The following is an 8,446-nucleotide window of genomic DNA, read 5'->3' as shown; positions in this document are numbered from 1 at the left end:
TTAAACATATAAACAAACATGCATAGTAATAGCTCAAATCCTTGAAATACTACAAAGTTTCATAACGTGTTTGTTATAATATGCAATGTCACATAAAAACCATATAAATTTGTATCAAATAGTATTTGTTGTGTGACTTGGTTATTCCATGATAAAATAACCATAATACATATACGAAAAGTTTATACTAGTTTATTCGTAATAATATGGTAAATTGTTAAATAATAATATTTTTATAAACTAGACTTATAATATTTTCGCATAAAAAGGAAATTCATTTGTATGAACAAAATATTTAGGCACATGTATTCCCCTCCCCCCCCCCCCCCCACCCCGCGCGGAATAATTTAAATATCAATAGGGGTTTAATTCGTTTTCTTTTGAGATGCTTGTCATGAGAAACCGCAAATCCACCATCCTTGAATTTTGAAATACTCTTTGGACCGTTTCGTAATAAATATAAACTATTAGGGATTGTTTGGTAATTTAACTTACCAAAATACGACTGATTTGGTTAAAATAATTCAAGGGAGGGATTGATTTTGTAACATGAACAAACTATGGGGGCTGGTATGTAATTTCTTGAATAAATGGGACTCTTTTGGATGATAATTATCAAACTATGGGTTGTTTTTGAATAAATGGGATTATTATTTGGGGATTAGGACTGATTTTGAATAAAGGTTTAATAGTGGGGTGTAGTTTAGGCATTTTAAAAAGATTTTAAAATGGATTAGGGTTAAATCGCATGCCGTCGTCTTTGTTGAACGTGCAAGGGAAGAACGTCTGCAATCAGACCAACGAAGAGAGAGTAAAGCGAAGGCTCGTCGGTGCTGCTTCCGGTTCCTCGGTTTTCGCAGACCACGAAGAAGACCGAAGCAAGAGGAAGCTCACAGGCGGCTAATCCGGGGGTTTTGGGGTTGATTTCTTGCGAAGGAAGTGTTTCCGGGGATCGACGGGGCCGGAGAGAGGGAAAGGGGAAAGCAGCGAGGATGCTGTGGTCTCGGTCGGCTGCTAGGTTTGAAGGAGAGGGAGTGATCGGCGACGAGAGAGTTGTCTTCGAGGTTTGACGAGGCCGCAGTGACGGAGGGAAGAGCAGCGAAGCTGCCCTCTTCTCGTCCGGCTGCGAGGTGTGAAGTCGGGCGTCGCAAGCAGCGGTAACAGCGAAGGAGTCGGGGTCCTCGGTGGGTTTGTTCGACGGAAGGGGAGGAACGGTTGTGAGGGGTGTTGCTCCGATCGGTAACAGGTTCTTTTCCTTTCTCTTTTTATTTGACTGTTTGATAGAAATCAATGGAAGGAATTTGTATTTGGTTTTGATATTTGATAGGTAAAATAAAGAAGAAATCAGGTTTTTTTTTTTTTTTTTTTTTTTTTTTTTTTTTTTTGTGTGTGTGTGTGTGTGTGTGTGATTTGGAAATCCACACAATGATGATGAAGCAGGCAGAAGGGTCTATCAAGGGTGTTTTGTTTGCCCTTTTTTGTGTGTGTTGATTGCAATGGATGATCCTAACTGTGTGTTTGGGTTTTGGTGTTTTTGACAGGGAGTGGAAGCAAGGATTCAATCTGTTGTGAATTTGATTGTGAGGAAGAACTGAAAAAACGGGTTTGGTTTTCCTTTTTTGTTGAATCATTTGACAGGAAAAAGACACACGTTTCTGGATAATTCTTGGTGTGTGATTGAGTATAAGTTTTTGTCAGCCTTGTAGAAAATTATTTCAATTAGATATGTGTAGCCTTAGCTTTGTGTGTAATCTTGTATAAGTTGAAACTTGAAAGCAATATGAATTGTACGATTGCGTATGATATTAGATATCACATGATTTTGATTGAGCCTATATATTATGTGCATAATTTGTGTCTTGATTTGCACATTTGATCCGATGGGTATCTATTGATGTATGTATCGTTGAGAAATTATATCGGTTCAATAATTATGTATTTTATGTATGAATTTATTGATTGGTATGGATGCATATTTTTAATAGATTTAATATACATTTTTATTGTATGTATGTGTATATTGGTTGGAGACATTTTATAGTATTATCACAATAATACATATATATAATATTTACACATTTTCATATTAAAAGTTTTCCATGTATATTTGTAATATATATAAAAAAAATTGAATATTTATACATAAACAGTGTCTAAATTTTGCCATATATACTATTAATTGGTATTTGACAATGTTACATGACACACACACACACACATATATATATATATATATATATATATATATATATATATATATATATATATATATATTTATTGTGGTTGTTAGGTAATTTTAATTATATAACATATATGCATTGTGATTACATGACTAATTTGGATCTTTTCAAGTTGCATACGACACCGAAAGTATATATACATATATAGTGGCTTTGTCATTACACATCCTATAAACATTTCTCACAATAATAACTACAATATATTTTATATATATTTATTTATCGTGATGCATACCTCGATTCTTGTGCCCTCGCACCGACTATATAAATTTTTTAAAAGTGCATGCTTAAGGTTTAGGTTGTGGTGATTCCAAAAACGCAGACATAATTGAATTCTATTTTATTGATATCCGTGAAATGTCGTTTAAAGTTTCACGTTTAATTAAGCTGAAAACGTTTGATTTTTTACTTTATAAATATTTTTACAAAAATATTTCAAATATGAACTTAAATATTAGTCTATGGCCTGAGTCCAAAAATGCTTTCGAAAATTTCATTTGAGATCTGCAAGTCCCTCAACTGTTAGAAATTTTTTTAGCGAATTTAAAAAAAATCAATATTATACTGGTTTTAGATTCTTAAAACGGTCGTATCTTTTGCATACGAACTACGTTTTGGACGTTCTTGTACTTTCAGAAACAAGGAAACATGTACTTCGAGACTAGAATGTTTGTATTGCTCATAATTGCTTAATACGAAATTTCAGTTTTTTAAGACGTATTAACCATGGTTGTAGTTTGAGCTGTTTGATTCGTTTGTCAGCTTACACATTTGGAAGTAAGATACCATGTGGTATCTTATGATAGTTGAAATGAACTCATTTATTTCACATAAGGCGCACTAAAACCCAGTGAGTCAAATTATAAAGAGATTCACTATGAACTTGACCGTTCACAATCTTTGACCTAAATTCTGGGATGTCACATTATCTCCCCGTTAAGGGAATTTCATCCCAAAATTATTAAGTTCTAGATTATTTTGTTCCATTAGCATTGTGTTCTACTGGTATTTCATTCCAGAAGTGGAGGGAGCAATGCTGAAAAAATTGTGGATACTTTTGTTTCCTTAGATCCTCACGTTCCCAACTAAACTATGGCTCTCTACGAGAGCTCCATTGGATGTTTACTATTGGTATGCGGCTTTTGATTTCTCGATCCATGATCTCCACCGGTTCCTTTAAAAAAATATACATGTAGAGTCACGCAGACAACTAACATCCTAATCATAATAAACTATGGATTGGCATTGGTGCCTTTGACCCGCCAAACATAGTGAGGAAACTCACCTCAGTCAGCTGTCAGTCAAATAGATGCCCGAGCTACTGAACCGGAGAATGCCCGCACCAACCAATAAAAATACCCCAATTAATAATTGGGCCATAAACCATAACCGAGAATCTAGTTCATTTGTCCAATACCTAGGGTAAAAGACCATTTTACCCTTCCCTCACTTGACCCAATAACCGAGGCCCAACTCAAAGGCACTAAAAGCCTAATAGTGGCTGAATTCCTAAAGGACACCTAAAGTCCAAATATGGCATGAAACCCAAAAGATATGCCATGTCAAAAAATGGATCCAAGTTTAAAAGTCCATCATAGAAAAACCCACGGTCCAACAAGGGCCCAAAGTCTCTAATTGCAAAATAACCTAAAATAAGCCCAAGTCTTCCCTTTGGTGAGTACGCTTAGTGTACCCTCGGAGTACGCCCAGTGTACTCAAAACCCTCGCAACATCGGGACCTTTGGTACGTACGTGTCGCGTACATATGCGTACGCCCCAAATGACCAACTTCCATTTAGAGGTCTTAATCGGTTAAGACATAATGTCCAACTTAAGATCTAGGCTCCATAAATTATAGTAAGCCATAAAGTTGCCAAATTTATGATTTTTCATGTCTTAATGGGACCAAAAACCCGATTTTATTCATCTAAACCCATTATATGAACATCAGCTGAAGCATGATTCATCAAAACCCATAAAGATGATATTTTTGTGGTTCCTAATAACTCTATAATGGATGAAGTTTCAAACTTTGCCCATTAGAATGCTCCAACCGTAACGACGTAAAGTTTTAACCAATTTTTTTAAATTTCAAAACGCATTGATTTTAATAAATAACCATAAAATGCCACATTGTCAATTCACCAAAACTCATGTTCAAAAGAAATCAATATATGAAACTCTAGGATCCCCTAAATCATAAAACAATCTCCGGTGTGTGTATACAATCAAGTTGGTGCCTTCCCGTGATCCTGAGAAGTACCTAAAACACATAACACATACACGGTAAGCACAAAGCTTAGTGAGTTCCCCAAAATACCACATACAACTCATTAGCCACTCTAGGCTATAACTCGATAAGGCCCTCCGGTCAATGTGTCTCAGTGGGACCCTACGGTCCCAATTCAGCAAGCTCAATAATAAAAATACTCAGCATAAATAAAAAAGACGTAATGCAGAATATCAAATACGCAAATAATCACAATAAGCAGCTCAATCACACAAGGTACTGATGGGATTTGAGCACTACATCATTCCTATGGTGTACATGCAAACCCTAATAGTTTTTGGATCTAGTTTGTCTAATGAACATGCAATTGATTATCCAAATCCATAAACCATAGATCTAACAAACTGTAACTGAAATTAGGGTTTAGATCTTACCTTTGATTGTTATATAGCAATAACAATCAATTCCTTGGCTTCAGAAAGCTTAGTGCCTCAAGTGTTGCACCTCTAATGGAGTCAGAAACACCACTAAGCAACAAGGATGAAAAGGGAGGAGAGAGGAGGCACCAAAAATGGTTGGAAACCCTAAAGGAACACTTAGCCACGTTTTGGGGCCTTAGGTGTCTTTATATACATAGGCTATTAAGGTTTTGCACTTAGGAAACCCTAATCTGACTGCTTAGGCGCTAAGCAGCCCATAGACTCCTTTAATCATATCCCTTGGACGAATTTCTTATGGGCTTCCCATAGAATTCGTCCAACCTATATTATTAGGCGATCCATAGCCCAATTGTAATTATCTTATATTTATAATTCCAGTCCCCTAAGTTTAATTAATCTCTTTTATCCACAAAATTAATTCTTAATTAATTCTTGACTAATATTAATTAAAAATTATGATTTCACTTTTAATATATTAGTCTCATAATATATTAATAAATCATAATTAATCCTCTCTCTCCATAATTCATCTTACAAGTTACTATGGTGAAGGCAACCCAAAAGGACCATGCTCATAATCGGGTCAAGTACATACGAAAATAGTTATGGAATTAGACACTAATCCAACAGTCTCCCACTTAGATAAGTCTAATAACTATTTTTCATGAATTCATAACCTAATCAGCAATCGTAGCTTTCAAAGGCCGTTGTCAACTCTGATCTTATCAGATAGCGTGTCCTTTAGATAAGGGATCATATATTCCTCCATTCTCAAGATATCATATAGACATGAGACATGGATTTAAATCATTCTCTCTGTCTATGTATTATTTCCCGACATCTGATTTATGACGACTAACAACAGACTACAATTGAACACATCAACTTAGTCCCGGCTTGGCCAAGCGCTTAGGGTGTCATCATAAAATCATCAAGGGGCGCAAAAATATTGCTTTTATCCCACTTTGGGTAAAAGGAATGGATAAACTTCGACTTAAATGCTTGCTTGCACCTACTAATCGAATCACACACAACAATAAGTTTTATAACACCAAGTTACTGGTGCATTTACTTATCATCAATGTGCAACCATCCAGCAAATAACAACTCACACGTCTCGATTTCAAGAATATACAATGTTATCATCTCACTAATCACCCGTGATAAATCCATGAAGTGATTCAAGTGAGCGTGGGTTTAATCCAATACTTTAATCTTATCAAAGCACTAATGAACTCTGCAACAAACTTGTGCTATGTCTAAACACTTTAGACAACCTACACACAGATTCATGACAATCTTTTTTCATACCTACTCCCAACGTATGACCGACTGTGGATGTTTGAATAACCTAGTTATTCTAGAAGTCAAAACATGTAGAGTGAAACGCAATAATAATATTTAATCCTTTATGGCCCCAAAACTTTTGACCGTAAATAAAACACTTTTATTTAAACACCATATTGATTACTCATTATTCATTGTTTACTGTTTCAGAAAATCAACTTATTACTTGAATTACAACAATAGTTGTCCCATGCTCCGAGCATGCACACTATGTTTCCTATAATCCATGCTTTGTGAAATAGATCAATTGAAAACTTTTCCAATGATTCTCATTTCACAATTCCTAATTCTCAACAATAGTGTAAGAATACAAGATTCTTGCCACTACTAGTATATGTTAGATTCTAACATTTTATGCAATGATCCTTTCGTAAGGTCATAGCACAAAAGTCACCAAGGCTTGGCCAATGAAAATACAAGGTTCTCTATCAGAACTTGTTACAAAAAATTCTATAGATATGATGTCTCTCACTCAAAGTACATTCCTTTGAACATCCTTTTTGCATAAAATTTTCTAATCTAGACATAAATTCTTAATTTCCAACTCCCAATATGGAAACATTTCCACATTTGCCATATGAAAACTCATTCTAAATAGAATCTTATCTATTTATAATAATGTCGATATGGTCCATCCGATACTATACTTCCAATTACTCACAAGTGACCAATACTCAGCGAACTTTGGATCGTCCTTTGATAGTTGTTTATTTATTTTAGTCAAAACTGGTTCTAGTCCCTTTTTCCCTCTTAATGCCCTAGGCATTTGAAAAATTTTAGAACGGTCAAATATTATAGCATATGCAATCGATCCTATACCCGAAGCGTATGGGACACGATTCATAATTTGTTACATAAAGACGTGATACTTTACCAGTCTTTTGCAATAATATTTCTAATTGCCATGTTCTCACAATTTTGATTATGAAAAGGGATGTCGTAATCATAACCAAATTTTGAGAATGCAATTATCCTTTCCATATATAGAATTTCCTCATGTTGAACCATTTTAACACAACATTCATATATATATTTGACTAAATTTGATTAAAATTCCACAATCTAAGCCTTTAGATTTGAAATTAAGTATAATATTCTCTCCCTTAATTATAGCAAAAACAACTTTTCAACCCTTGCAACTTTGCAAATTGAATCTTTGTTTTTCTATAATTAATATTTCTAACTTGCAATACTTACCATAACAATCATGCTCCTACTAACATGATGATTATTTCCTTACAAGCATAACACTTATGCTCCCACTAGCTTTGACATGTATTCAGAAAACAGCTGAACTTCCAGAAAACAATGCTAATTGAATTCTCTAAGTTCCTATTTCTAATACTTGATGCTTTGATAAGCCTTTATCAAAGCTTCTCAGCCTTATACACCTTTCCTTAGATAGCTTACATGTGTGTCTAAACTAATTTAGAACTTATATTACTGAGTCCCCAACGTTCAAACTAATCACCAAATCTCACAACTCGAACTATGAAAAGGGATGTCGTAATCATAATCGAATTTGAGAATGAAATTTACACAATCGCTATCTCCTTAAAATCTCTCTTAGTGAAATCGTTTCCTCACAATCATTTTCATGAAGGAGAGAAACCTTATGACACTTAGATTTTATGGTGTATGTATTCCTATCTATGTGAATTTTTCATAACCATCATCGTAAGATAATGTTCGTGACAAATCCAACTCATATGGACGGAACTTGTCCAATATCGATTTCTTGCCTCATGGTAGCACGAATGCCCACCATTGCTTCCAGGTCGTTGAGCAGCCCACCACTTCCTATTAATGTACGTTCCATTGATTAGGGTGCCTTGCCTTTATGCAATCAGTTGAGAACTCACAAAACTCATATGCATAGTTGACTTAAACTGGAATGGCACGGAAACAAAATTACGTCAACACGATAGGTCGCAAACCTCAAGTCATGTGCTAATGATTAAATATCAGTTTATTCTTGATTAGTTCTTGAACTTTTCAAGACAAATGAGACTCCCACTAACCTCTTGACATATATGTTTATATTATCATGGAACTTTCCTTGACAAAACAAATATTCAAGAGTTAGTGCAAAATCTTATCAAGACTAACACTTCACATAACTGGTCCTAGTTGGTCTTTGTCATTTCCAAGACAACACAACTTACCAATTTCAAATGTGCAAGAATAAG

The 8,446-nt window shown here is 34.8% G+C and overlaps 1 long non-coding RNA gene across 1 annotated transcript; it reads left to right on the top strand.

Moving 5' to 3' along the window:
* Positions 1-728: 728 nt before the first annotated feature.
* On the top strand, positions 729-1,991 carry LOC145057519 (uncharacterized). The gene is made up of 2 exons (XR_013686129.1): positions 729-1,246; positions 1,542-1,991. It is a non-coding gene; the product is annotated as an uncharacterized LOC145057519 (long non-coding RNA).
* Positions 1,992-8,446: the final 6,455 nt, after the last annotated feature.

This window comes from Lactuca serriola, chromosome 6, assembly GCF_051521515.1.
Source record: "Lactuca serriola cultivar US96UC23 chromosome 6, Lser_US96UC23_V15, whole genome shotgun sequence".
NCBI classification, from domain to species: Eukaryota; Viridiplantae; Streptophyta; class Magnoliopsida; order Asterales; family Asteraceae; genus Lactuca; species Lactuca serriola.
The sequence above is the reverse complement of the archived record's forward strand: the minus strand, read 5'-3'. Positions and strand labels throughout refer to the sequence as shown.